General features: G+C 39.7%; 1 pseudogene; it reads left to right on the forward strand.

Moving 5' to 3' along the window:
* The first annotated feature begins 7,201 nt into the window (after positions 1-7,201).
* Positions 7,202-14,279, forward strand: LOC133642742 (zona pellucida sperm-binding protein 3-like; annotated as a pseudogene).
* Positions 14,280-14,646: the final 367 nt, after the last annotated feature.

A 14,646-nucleotide genomic window follows, 5' to 3' on the forward strand; every position in this document is an offset into this window, starting at 1 on the left:
CCTGATGTGCTTTTAAATGCAACCTGATGACTAATGGATAAAGCATTTTAACAACAAATTCATTATTCAGGTTATCCACTGTCTTAAATCCAATAATTTGAATGTAAGGCCTGAAAATGTCAAATTCTCAAAAGGTCTTAAATTGATTTATTTAAAACATGCATAAACTTCAGTCTCTTTTTGATGAGGCTAAAATGTAACTACAAAATGGAAAGTAGGCTACCTGTGCTGACCTTGAGCACCACCAGTGTTACAACTAAGCATAGCAGCGGAGGAAACTAAGCAAGAGCCCACAGCAAAGCCAAATGACTTGCATAAGATGGGTAAGTAAAAGTTCAACGATTTGCCTCCTGAATGATCAATTTAATGCATGCTTGAAGCCGGTGGGTGGAAACAAAGTGTTTAGTACGGGGCGGTATAGCTCGGTTGGTAGGGCGGTATAGCTCGGTTGGTAGAGTGGCCGTGCCAGCAACTTAAGGGTTCCAGGTTCGATCCCCGCTTCCGCCATCCTAGTCACTGCCGTTGTGTCCTTGGGCAAGACACATTACCCACCTGCTCCCAGTGCCACCCACACTGGTTTAAATGTAACTTAGATATTGGGTTTCACTATGTAAAGCGCTTTGAGTCACTAGAGAAAAGCGCTATATAAATATAATTCACTTCACTTCACTTCACATGTGCAGCCATCAAGGAGGGAAGCGTTTGTAAACATTGTGGTGAATGATAATGTAAAAGTCAAAAATCCAGGGTGTCGTGTCAAAAGATGCTGAAACGTAGATGGTCCCAAAAAAAGTCTTACATTTGACATGTTGAAACCTGCAGAGACCCTGATTTTCATTTAAGTTGACTTTTTTTATGAATTGTGATTTAAAGTTGAGTTGATACAGTTAATAGAGCAAAAAAAGATGGGAAGTCTTGAATTTGGCTACAAAATGAGCTTCATGTGTACTAGTTTCCACAATTATTTACGGATGTCACAAACGTAGTTAAAATTTCACTGGAATTTCCTACTTTTATGAATGCAACTTGTGTGCTTTAAAAATGTAGGTGTGGCTAACATCTATGGAAGTAGAATTGTCTCACATTAACTTGTATATACCAATATATTAATGCATATATTAAATATACAAATAAAAATGTGATATACAAATACGTATAAAATGTATTTGTAAATGTAATTTTCAGATTTTAAAATATATCCAAATAAAATGTATAAAAATAAATGTGACATACAAAACAAGAATTTGTATAAATGTGTATTTGTAAATATATTTTTGAGATTTTAATATAAACATGCTTGATTTTGTATTTATTTGTATTGAATTTGCATATGTGGTTCGCTTTTGTGTCTGAGACATTCCTCCCACAAACCAGATGCACAAATAAATGTGACCTACACACTCACCTGAACAACCAGCAGAGGGCACTGCAGCCCAATAAGAGATCAGTATCTACATCGGGACAAGGTCATTAAACGGCATTAATACAATAACATAAGCAGCTAGCATGGTCTTTCAGATTAACTGGATGAATTGGCATTAGCTAATACAATGCTAACGTTAGCTAGCTCAGGCCCGTTGTGCGTTCTCTCCGTAAAGATGTGGATGGTTTTTGTGCAGAGAACTCCGGGCATTTTGCATATAATGCTCTGTGACCCAGACCGCTCTGGCTGCAGTGCCCTCTGCTGGTTGTGTGTAGGTCACATTTATTTGTGCGTCTGGTTTGTGGGAGGAATGTCTCATCGACACAAAAGCAAAAAAGCGATCCACATATGCAAATTCGATACAAAAACAAAATCAAACATATTTATATTCAAATCTCAAAAATATTTTTACAAACACGTTTATTTATACAAATTCTTGATTCAGTTGTATGTCACATTTTTATATTTATAAATATTTTTTGTATATATTTTCAAATCTCAAAAATATATTTACAAATACATGTTTATTTATACAAACATATTTGTATATCACATTTGTACTTGTATTAATATCACATTGATATATATAAGTTGATGTGAGACAATTCTACTTCCATAAACTTGTCCCATTAGAACGAGAGCACCGGAACTGTTTAGCAACGAGTGACAACCCCAATCAAGTCTTGGAGGATGATTGAGAGTACAAAAGCCCTTAAATTGATATCTCTGTTAAAAACATTTAAAGTGATTTAGGTAGCCCTTTTTGTCTTTTTTATTTATTTAATTTTTTCTTCATATTTTTTCATATTTAATACTCTATCTGTGTTTGCGTTTTTTTTAATTGATGTTGAAAGTGCCTTGACTTTTGTGTGAATTATAAATGTATGTTTATTGTTCAATAAAATAAAAAAATTAAAATTAAAAAAACAAGCGACAACCCGGAAATTGAACCAGAGCCGTGGGAAATTTACAGCCGTCTTCCAAACTTGGCATTTTGTGCGCATGCGTTTTTACGCGGAAGTACGGGAAAATGCAGTGCGCCAGTACCCGGATGTTGTCAACAGGCCCCAAATGGTGAGTAGTTTCTTTAATGGCGCCGAACCCTAAATACAAGCCAATCATGGCCATCTTGATAACAAAGAGTAAGATGAACGAACGAAAAGTCGAATGGTTACAGTATTTGAATGTAAAGTTTTATATTGAACTGTTTCTGCTTGCAATTTTAGGCGCTTTGTTTGAAACGAGCCAGAAATCAATGGTTGCTTTTCCACTAACGTCCACCAGATGTCGACAGTGAGTCGTTAAACTCCGTTACCCAAAACAAACATTTCCACCTTCTCTACACACAAGATGCTAAAGCTAAACAATAATGCGAGCAAACTAGTCCACAGGTATGTTTATACACATATGGCTCTTCATCCACTTTAGGAACAAGTAAACATGGAGGAGAATGACTGAACCAATCAGATCAAGTCTTGCTTAAATACTCCCACCTGTCCTCCCACGTGACCTGATTGCTCAGACCCAGCTTGCTATTTGACTCCACACTGAAGCATATTTGTAAGGAATCAACACAATGCTGACCATCTTTCTGTCTTTGGTGCTGCTGTTGTCCCATTCCTCTGCAGTCAGAAACTTCAAGGACGGACCGGTCATCGATGAAGATGGCCGAGAGTATAAATCCGCCGGCGTCGGCGTGGACGAGGACGAGGCGAGGAATGAGGAAAGGCAACCCGTGCAGGTGACGTGCACGGAGAGGTCGATGATCATCATACTTGCCAACCCTCCCGTTTTTAGCGGGAGAATCCCGGTATTCAGCGCCTCTCCCGACAACCTCCCGGCAGAGATTTTCTCCCGACAAACTCCCGGTATTCAGCCGGAGCTGGAGGCCACGCCCCCTCCAGCTCAATGCGGACCTGAGTGGGGACAGCCGTTCTCACGTCCGCTTTCCCACAATATAAACAGCTTGCCTGCCCAATGACGTCATAACATCTACGGCTTTTAGAGAGTAGAGTGCACAACAAGGAGAGAGAGTTCTTGGTTTCTTATGTGGGTTTATTGTTAGGCAGTTTCATTAACGTCCTCCCAGCGCGGTACCAACACACAACAACAGCAGTCACGTTTAGTCTACCGTAAAGCAGTTCGTCTGCAGTAAACAGCAATGTTGTGACACTCTTAAACAGGACAATACTGCCATCTACTGGATAGCCTGCAGAACACTGAAATTCAAGTATTTTATTTATATGTATAATAAAATTTAAAAAAAAAATATATATATATATATATATATATAGCTAGAATTCACGGAAAGTCAAGTATTTCATACATATATATATATATATATTATTTATATATATGAAATACTTGATTTGGTGAATTCTAGCTGTAAATATATTCTCTTCTTAACCACGCCCCAACCACGCCCCCCACCCCAAACCCCCCCCGACCACGCCGCCGCCCCCACCCCCCGATATCGGAGGTCTCAAGGTTGGCAAGTATGATGGTCATAGAGGTGACGGCCGACGTGTTTGGATCGAGACGTCTCGTGTCTCCCGGAGAGCTTTTTCTGGGCGGTGCGGAGCATTCGGGTTCTGGAGCGTGTCAGGCCCACCCTGCCGCTGACGCCAATTACATCATCAAAGGGGGTATATTGTAGCGTCCCGGAAGAGTTAGTGCTGCAAGGGGTTCTGGGTATTTGTTCTGTTGTGTTACGGAGTGGATGTTCTCCCGAAATGCGTCTGTCATTCCTGTTTGGTGTGGGTTCACAGTGTGGCGCATATTTGTAACAGTGTTAAAGTTGTTTATACGGCCACCCTCAGTGTGACCTGTATGGCTGTTGACCAAGTATGCCTTGCATTCACTTGTGTGTGTGTGAGAAGCTGTAAATATTATGTGATTATTTACAGCTGTGATAACACTATTATGTTAGATCCACTATGGACTGGATTTTCACAACATTATGAAAATACCACAGTTTCAGAATCACTTTAAATAGTGTAACAAACATCTATATTCTTCATAGTAGTAGTATTTTGTGTAACCTTAACGATGTATAAAATGTGTTTTTATTTTTCATCTGTAGTTATCCGACGACTCCGTTATTTATTCCAACCATCTGACCTTTTCACCTCAACGCCGTCATGTCATCACAAGGCTGACCCAAGCTGTTATTCCCGTTTCCTGTCACTATAGAAGGTAACATTCTCTATTTTTTACTAAAATTGTTCCACTTAAGTCTTTTATCCATCTGTGCATTATGGCCATGCAGAATAAGGCCATGCAGAATAAGGCATTAAGTACTTAATTAGTCATTAAGTACTTATTAACAGCCAATATGTTAGGGTTAAGGAAGACTCTTAGTTAATGGCTTACTGGTTGTATAATAAGGCCATGCAGAATAAGGCATTAATAAGTATTTAAGACTAATTAACAGCCAATATGTTACTAATTTCCATGTTATTAAGCAACTACCAGAACTACTCAGGACCTTCGTATTGTGAGGCACATGCACTAACCCCTGTCCCACCGTGCTGCCTCAGTATTATAATAAAAGTCATAATTTTACTCAACGCAAGTCAAAACTTTACAAGAAAAACTGAACATTTCTGCAATGTTACGATAAAAGTAGGAATTTTACTCAATAACAGTCGCAATTTTACAAGAAAAGCTTAAAATGTTGGCAATTTTATGAAAAGAGTCGTCACTTTACTTGACAAAAATCGCAGTTTAGTAAGAAAACTTTAAGATTTTGGCAATATTATAATTATGACAAAAGTCACAATTTTGCTCAAAAAATTTCACTATTTTACAAGAACAACGGAAAAAAATTGGCAATATTGTGATAAAAGTCAGAATTTTATATGAAAAAGTAATCATTTTGCATCAGGACCTTTATATTGTGAGGCACATGCACTAACCTCTGCTCCACCGTGCTAATTTCAAAATCATTAATTTGCCCATGTTATCGAAGTTTATTTAATTTTTTTGGATCATGTGGTAACTCACCTGGTCTTTTCCTGGGGTCGTTTCAATATTCCACCCAGTTCATTCATAGAACATATCTATAGTGTTTCTAAAGCCATTATCGTTAGTCATTTCCCCAATACTTAAACTAGTTTTTTCTTTTCCTTTTATTTCTCTAATTATCATCGCTCTGCACTTTTAACGAATGTTTTTGCTAAAAGTTCTGCTTTTTCTTTATTTCCTCCCACACACTGTCCCATCTTTCATCACATATTTATGTTCACTTGTGACTCCTGACATGTTCTTGATCATTCCCCACACCTGGCCTAATGGAGTTGTTCTATTGATTGATTGACAAAATGTTCTCCGATAGTTCTTTTTTTTTGTTGGTCTTTTTACAACATACTTTACTTTTAGCTTGTTGCCTCTTTTACTGGATCATATCATAAATTATGCGTTCTTCTTAATGCTTTATTATGTTCTTTAATTGCATCTCTGCACGCTTGCTTTCACCACACACTGCATTAAAGTCACCACACCAAATGATATTGCCACTCCAGTGCTCGACTGTGGTTTCTAGTTAATTTATTTGTAATTTCTTGCATGGTTTATAGAAGTTTAGCACTTTATACCTTCTTTTTTTTTCATTATTCCCTATTTCTGCTCCTACTATTTCTAATTCTTGTTGCTTTTAATATTTTATAATACATGTCTTCTTGGCAAAATTACATTTAAAAATGTATTAAATATAAAACAAAGTAAAATCCAAAACATAGACTTTAAATTACAATTATTAATTGATTTAAGTTTGAGTTTATTTGGAACATGCATGCATACAACATGATACATCACAATTTCCGGTTTCTCTTTTCAACATGTTCGAAAAGGAGTAGGAAGAAGCAGAGCTTATTTAATCCTACCCCTTTTCCTTTACATAGCAGTTGCTAACACTTTTGTTCACTTCCTGTTCTCAATTTATTCACAATGCACTCCATAAGTAATACAAATTAAAAATAGATAAATAAATAATAATTAGTGAAGTAAGTTCTATTTCATATGGTGAGATGAATAAGATTATCTAGAACAGGGTTTTTTTTTTTACCTTGGGACTTACCGCGGTCTGGATTTTGGACGCTGGCGGGCCGGATCCGGCCCACGGGCCCCTGATCTAGAAGATGGATGGCTGGATGCAATAAATTCAGAATGTTTATCATGGTTCTTCTTCTTTGTACTTTGTAAACACTTTAAGTTTGAAGAGTTTCTTGAAGATGATCATATTAGTACATTGTTTGATTTCTTTGCTTAAAAAAAATAAATTGTTTTTTAATTATTTTCCAAAATTGACAAAAGTCAAAACATAACAAACAGAGGAAAAACAAAGCAAAAAAAACTAACAAAACAAAACAACCTCACACATTCACACATCCATTGAGAGATGCTTACTTGAACAAGAGAAAATCCAAAATTAAAAGAAATTAAAATAATAATTACTAAAAAAATGTTATAAAAATTGATAATATTAATAAAAATATATATATTTTTAATCCTATATGTTAGCTCGTTAAAAGCATTGTTACCTGTTCAACCAGACACATTTTCAATCTGATCTAATAGTTGATAGCTGAGTTAAATATATACAATTGCTAGCTAGTGATTGAAATATATTTTATTTGTCAAACAGTCCAAGAAGAAGAAGAATAAAATGTGTGTGTTTGAAGTGTCCAAGTGAAGGAAGTGTGTGTGTGATTAGTGTGTAATTGGCCTCAGGTGAGCAGGGTGTGGCCTCAGGTGAGCAGGGTGTGGCCTGATTGTCTGCAGCATAAAAAGGTGGCCAGCAGACTGAAGGTCAAGCTGTCTGTGGTGTGCTGAGACCGTCAGGTATGGCGTCTTTACCTGTCCACCTGACTCTGCTCCTTTTGCTGCTCTCGTCTTCGTCTCTGTCTCTTCGTTTGGACCATTTCTCCAAGCAGAGTCCTGCGGGGCGTCACCAGGCGGCCTCCAAACGCGACCACGAACAGCTTCCCGTGGACCAGCGGCGGCCTCTCAACACGGTCAGTGTGACCTGCCACCGGACTCCCTGGAGATCCTGATTCGAGCTCACTTGTTCGGCGTGGGGGCGCCCGTCGATAGCTTTGAGCTGCGTCTCGGGGTGGATCACGATCAAGACTTCTGTAGGGCCACACCATCCGCTGTGGACCAGTACAGGATTCTTGTCAGGTTGCTGGACTGTGGCACCAAATACTGGGTAACAAAGAATTACTTTTTTGAAGTTTGCAACTTGATCCAAACTGGTGCTGACTTGATCTTGTCCCCAGATGAACGAGGAGTCTCTGGTCTACACCAACCTGCTCATCTACACTCCTGCTCCTTCACCTGATGGTCTGATCCGAATGGACGAGGCTGTCATTCCAATCGAGTGTCACTACAAAAGGTGTGTTTTTGTCTTTTTTTACATGATGATGCGGTTCTAATGTGTTCTGGTTCTCCACAGGCGCTACAGTCTATCCAGTTCTTCCCTTTCTCCCACATGGGTCCCCTTCAGGTCCACGCAAGCTGCAGTAGAATCTCTGGACTTTAACCTCAGAATTATGTCAAGTAGGTTCATCATTGCACTATTTACACCCTGTTATGGTATATTTGCCATTACATATTTAAGTTCACTATGTAAAGTGGGCCTTAGGACTAAATTATTTTAAAGTCCCTTAATGTAGTGTTTGTGTTTCATAGCTACTGACTTTCCACTGCCTGTTTGCATGACACGCCTAATACTTTAATAACCTCTAAAGGCCTTAGTGGACAGCACCTTTTTTAGCTCTTATTTCCAAAATTGTGTACACTACTGAGTTGGGGTCTTATGGCCACTTGTGTGGACACTTATACTGCCATCTGGTGGTGTCAGAGTGTAACATACAATGGAATTTGGGGAATAAAGTGTAAAAATAAAAATTTGCATGTCTGTACACATTTGTGTACTTATGGACTATGATTCTTAGTTTTTATTCTAATTAGGGTCCAATAAGCCCAAAGGGCAAAGGTAAATAAAAATAAAAAAGCATGTAATCAGCTTGGGCCTTAAGAGGTTAAAGCAGGGGTTTAAAACTAATTTTAGATTGGGGACACATGGAGAAAAATCTACTCCCAAGTGGGCTGGACTGGTAAAATCACGGCATAAATTATAAAAAAAAGGAAATTTCAGACTGTTTAAAAAAAATTTTTAAAAATTTAAATAAAACAAGCACATTCTGAAAGTGGACAAATCATATTGTTTTTTTTTTACACTTGCATGTTGTGGCTAGTAGTTATTTATACTTTCTGAATAAATCATGTAATGTTCATAAGTCAATTTATTAATTTTCAATCTATCAAGATAAAAAAAATAATCAAATTAGTGTTATTTCTGTAGTTGGCTCATTTTCCTTGACTAGTGCACTAACATGTGGTTTATTTTTTGTACATATGTAGCATCTACAAAGAATTGCTATTGTGACATCTAGTGGGCACATTTAAAACAGCAATTTCTTTCATTCAAAAATTTCAGCCCATTTTTATACTTAGCAAACTCATCCTCTTAGGCCCGCGGGCCGTACGTTTGACACCCCTGATTTAAAGTTTCCATATTTCATGCAACTATGAGACGTAAACAATGCGCCTTTTGGACTGTAATGTCAAAACTGGGCAGTTCATGCCACGGACTACAAGTCCCATAATGCACCGCGGTTCATAGTTAATTCCAACCCTTTATGCAGCGTGCCAAGCAGGGAGGTAATGGCTCCCATTTTTATAGTCTTTGGTATGACTCTGCCGGGGTTTGAACTCACAACCTACCGGCACTCTAACCACAAAGCCACTGAGCAGGTATTGTTGCCAACTCTTCAGTAAGGAAAAATGGGATTGATTGAGACTTTTACTGTACAGTACATATTCTGTACAATTGACCACTTATCAACTTGTTTAAGTCGGGGTCCACGTAAACCTGGATGACTGTCCTTGAAGTTGCAAGATATCTCACTTGCACAATTGTTTGCAATGGATGTTTTGGGAGAAAAGTTTAACTGATTCTTGGCTTTTTTTCTTTAAAGTAAATTCAATTAAAACAAAAAGCAAACTTGCTCAAAAGAGGGTGTGACACTGATTTACTGACTGGCTCATTAACATGAACCATGGGAATGGAATTTTAGCGTTGCTTGGCGGTGAAGAAATATTTATATAATCTTGCTCTTGAAACTAAGGCGAAAACAGCAGCAGCTTTGCATCTCGGCAGACTGACCGCCTGTGGGTGTTTTGGAATGGGGGCGGGGCTAACGGCAGCACCCGCCACTGCTCGTTGAGGACCGTAAGAGCCTCCAATAAAACCGTGGAAAAAAAAGTTGCCAGATTTGTTGCTGTTTACAAAAGTTGGAAACGCCGCTCAAAGCCCTTAAGTCATTAAATGTTTACGTTCACGTTGCAGATGACTGGCAGTCTGAGAGGAGCTCAAACGTCTACTTCCTGGGAGAGTCCATGTTCATGGAGGCCTCTGTGCGAGTGGGGCACCACATGGGGCTCCGTGTGTTCCTGCGCAGCTGCGTGGCCACGCTGCAGCCCGACATCCACTCCGTGCCCCGCTATGTTTTCATCGAACACGGGTGAGCGTCTCTGAACCGGCAGCCCTTATGGTCACTTTATTAGGTACACCTGAGCCCATCTACAATAGTGTCAGGATGAGAAAATTCTACTTGGAATGAATAGCTTTGCTAACTGAATCCAGAGTTGCCGGAGGCAATGCCAACAACCTTAGGGTTCCTGGTTCGATCCCCACCTTCTACCAACCTAGTCACGTTGTGTCCTTGAGCAAGACAGTTAAAGTACCACTGATAGTCACACACTAGGTGTGGTGAAATTATTTTCTGCATTTGACCCATCCCCCTGTGAGGGGAGCAGTGAGCAGCAGCGGTGGCCACGCTCAGGAATCATTTTGGTGATTTAGATAGGTCTTTATGGTCACTGCACAAGTACAACAAAACTCTGTTTTCAGCACAAACCCGTTCAAGATTAGACAAACAGTGTACAGGGTTACAGAACAGGAACGCTGATGGGTCGCCATAAGGTGCCCTGTAAAAGATGGGGGAAAAGGTAAAAAAATACAATCTAGACTGGATGCCTAGTCTAGAGTGGGGAAAAAACCTCCATGCAATGCACACATAAACACGTTACATTTAATCACAACAAACTCAACAGAGGGGTGGGGAGTTGGGGCCCTGGAAGGCGACCGCTGCTATGAAGCGCTGCCATCCAAACATCACCCCGAGGGGAAACAAGCGGGGGTTGGGGGAGGGGGGTTGTGTGCGTGTGCCCAATTGTCTTGGGCCATTCGAGGGAGTCAAATTGTAGATTAGGATGTTTGTTTTCCGCGAGCAGACAAAACAATGACTTGTCTGTTCTATTCGTCCATTTAATCCCCAATTCCAACCCTTGCTAAGTGCCAAACAGGGAGGTAATGGCTCCCATTTTTATAGTCTTTGGTATGCCTCGGCCGGGGTTAGAACTCACGACCTCACCCTTGCTCCTGATGGGTGGTGGTTAGGGCCTTGCATGGTAGCTCCTGCCATCAGTGTGTGAATGTGGAAATAGTGTCAAAGCGCTATACAAGTATAACTCATTTAAATGGAATGCTGACTCCTACTTCTGAATAGGTGCCTGCTGGATTCAAAGCTTCCGGGTTCCAAGTCCCATTTCGTAGTCCGCACACAAGACGACAAGCTCCAGTTGGTCATTGATGCTTTCAAGTTCCACAATGAGGACCGAGGAGAGGTTAGTGTCTCTCGCTCTCCAAAGCGAACTTGTGTTGCGGTTCGTGGTATAAGATGACCGCTTCCTGCCCGCAGCTTTACATCACATGCCACCTGAACGCGGTGCCAGTCACTGATGCGGAGGTGCCAAACAAAGCCTGCACTTTCGTCAATGGGAGGAAAGTATTCGCTTAGGTTTGCATGGATAAAAAGGTGTGTGAACAGATTTTCATTTCCAGGTGGAGGTCAGCTGACGGCAACGACTACTTATGTGGGTATTGTCAAAGCGACGTCGGACAAACTCTCAACAAGCCCGCCAAGTTCGGTCCTCGGGGTTTCAGCAAGATGGACGCGTCTCAACCGCAGTGGAGGAGCAGCAGACTTCCTGCTAACGGTATAGTCGCGGCTCCCGCAATGTAACTGGTGCGCCTTTTTTCCGTAACTCTAATCCATTCCAGTTTGGGAAGACGAGGCGCGAGTGGGTCCAATGTTGGTGCTGCCGGCCAAGCAGAAGAGTTGGATGGTTCCTGAGGAAGAGCAGTCTCCAATCCTCCAGAAGTTCGGCAGACCTCAGTATGGCAGCCAGTGGAAGAGCGGCCTCAGCTACAGACAGGGTAATTTATTTCAACCCAAAGTAAATCAGTGTTTTACTACTAGTGTGCCATGGGAGACTATGTAATTTCACCTATTTGGGTTAAAACATTTTTTTGCAAACCAGTAATTATAGTCTGCAATTGTCAGAGCTGTCTAGAGCTCAGCAGAGTAACCGTGTAATACTCTTACATATCAGTAGGTGGCAGCTAATTGCTTTATAGGTGTCAGGAACACATTGTGTGAGACGATGGTTTGTTGTGATCACAATACTTAGACGACGGTGAGAGGCAGGTAAAAGGTATCTAATGCTAAACCACAAATAGGTGAGTGCCCCTAAGAAAAGGCTTTTAAGCTTGGAGAAGGCTACGTAGAACAAAACTAAAACCGAACTGGCAAAAAAGTAAACCAACAGAATGCTGGACGACCGCAAAGACTTACTGTGGAGCAAAGACGGCGTCCACAATGTTCATCCGAACATGACTTGTCCCCACAAAGGATTGAAACAACTTAAATAGTCTTGATTGCTAAAACAAAGCAGGGAATAGCCTTTAAGGAAGACATGAAACTGCTACAGGAAAAGCACTAATAGGAACGTAAGACAAGAACAAACACTACATGCAGGAAAACCGCAAAAACTAAGTCACGGGTAGTGACAGTAGACTTACTTTGAGACAAGAGCTATATTGATGCATGCTTGGTTAGGTTTTAAATTAATATCCAACTATTGCGACTAGGGATGATGTTTGATAAGAAATTATCGAGTTCGAGCCTCTTATCGAATCCTCTTATCGAACCGATTCCTTATCGATTCTCTTATCGAGTCCAGATAGATCGTTGTATATGGAAAAAAAAACACAATATTTGGTTTAACAAAATCTCACTTTTATTATATAAGAAAAAAATAAAATCTAATAAATAAATATTGACTGTTACCCCCCTAAAAAAATAAAATAAAAAAAATAAATATTGACTGTTACCCAAAGTATATTAAGTGGGATTTTTCAGAAAAACAAAAATATACAGTATCACAAAAACAACCTGTCTCTGTGATCACTATAGGTGTATAAATAATACTATAGTGTTAAATAAAATCAGTTCCTTGGGCACAAAACTGAAAATAATACAGCTCTCCAAAAAGTGCACTTCTGCTGCTATTTGACATAACTGTTTGTTATGATGCTTTGACATTTTTGCACTTTAGTTCTTTACTGAAAGAAAATTCTATGAAGAGAAAAGTTGTTTGCAAATGTGGTTACAATGCTAAAAAATGGAAAGTTAAAGCTAAAAAAAGAAATACACTTTATTGAGTTAAAATCTTTCTTTATAGGGGGAAAGATGTGATGTTATGAGCTAGGGAATTCAACAACTACACTACCCAGCATGCAACGGGAGTGACCAGCATGCACGGTAGCCCCAAAAAGTGTTGTTGCATGTCGTCACCCGTGAAAGTAAACGTCAAGAACTCAGCCAACACGCCTCGTCTGCATTATTTATAATTAGACACAACACATATACAGTGTGATTTTGTTTACAAGGAAATAAAAACAAAAGTTAAAAAAGGGAGATGTCTTATATATATATATATATATATATGTATGTGCTGCGGTTGCTTTAAGAACGTTGCGACAGCTGCCGTAAAGGAGGTGCGTTGCTAGCCTGGTTGCTATGTTTCCGGTTGGTCGTAAAAGTGTTCATGTGTTTGTACCCTGCTCAAATCTCTCAGTTAAGTCATTCATTGGATTATACCTTTTTGTTTTGAACTTTATTATTCCATTGTTTTTCCTGCTTTCCCTATCTGCGCCTAATGACTGAGCTACGTGGCGTAAATTCTTGTGATGTCTCAAGGGGCATTTCTGGTCGGGATGTGATTCTTTCCGAGGGATTCGAATAAAGAACCAACTCTTTTTCTTTACTATAGTGGTCTCGATAACGGGTACCGGTTCTTAAAAAGGGATTCGAGTCCGAGGACTCAGTTCTTTTCTTATCGAACAACCGGGAAAACCGGTTTCGAGTATCATCCCTAATTGCGACTACTTTTTACTGTCAACTGAGTTTAATTTTTTTAATGATTTCTGCTGGTGTGTCTGGATGTCTTCAATGCAAAATGTGCCTTGGCTCAAAAAAAGGCTGAAAAACACTGAAGTTGGTTATCTTTGCTAAAGTGTGCTTTTATGTTTAGACCTGGAGAAGGGACTACTTCCCGGTCTGGTCACATCAAACCAGGATGAAGAGCTGACTTCTGACAATGAAGATGACATCCCTCTTGAGGAATTCTCCAACTACCTAGAAGGTAAAGCAGTATTTTCTTCACTTCTATGACGAGTGATAACCTGATTCTAATCATAGATGATGAGGAAGATGAAAGTGGACCTCCTGAACACACCGTGATCCTTCCAGAGGGTGGACAGGAAGACAACTCCACACTGGATGTAGACCTGTGGCCTGTCGCTCAGTCGGAGACAGATGTGACCCTCTTGTCCAATTCAACTGACTCCCAAATGGACCAGTCTGTAAATGACCCAAAGAGATAATAAAACTAATCAAATCCAATCTGATGTGCTTTTAAATGCAACTCGATGACTAATTGATAAAGCATTTTAACCAACAAATTCATTATTCAGGGTATCCACTGTCTTAAATCCAATTTGAATTTAAGGCCTTAAAATGTCTAAAATTCTCAATCTTAAATTGATTTATTTAAAACATGCATAAACTTCAGTCTCTATTTGAAATTTTTTTGATGAGGCTAAAACGTAATACAAAATGGAAAGTAGGCTACCTGTGCTGACCTGTCAATTTATTGAGCACCACCAGTGTTACAGCTAAGCATAGCAGCGGACAAAACTAAACAAGAGCCCACAGCAAAGCCAAATGACTTGCATAAGATGGGTAAGTATA

This window comes from Entelurus aequoreus, linkage group LG25, assembly GCF_033978785.1.
Source record: "Entelurus aequoreus isolate RoL-2023_Sb linkage group LG25, RoL_Eaeq_v1.1, whole genome shotgun sequence".
Classification (NCBI taxonomy): Eukaryota; Metazoa; Chordata; class Actinopteri; order Syngnathiformes; family Syngnathidae; genus Entelurus; species Entelurus aequoreus.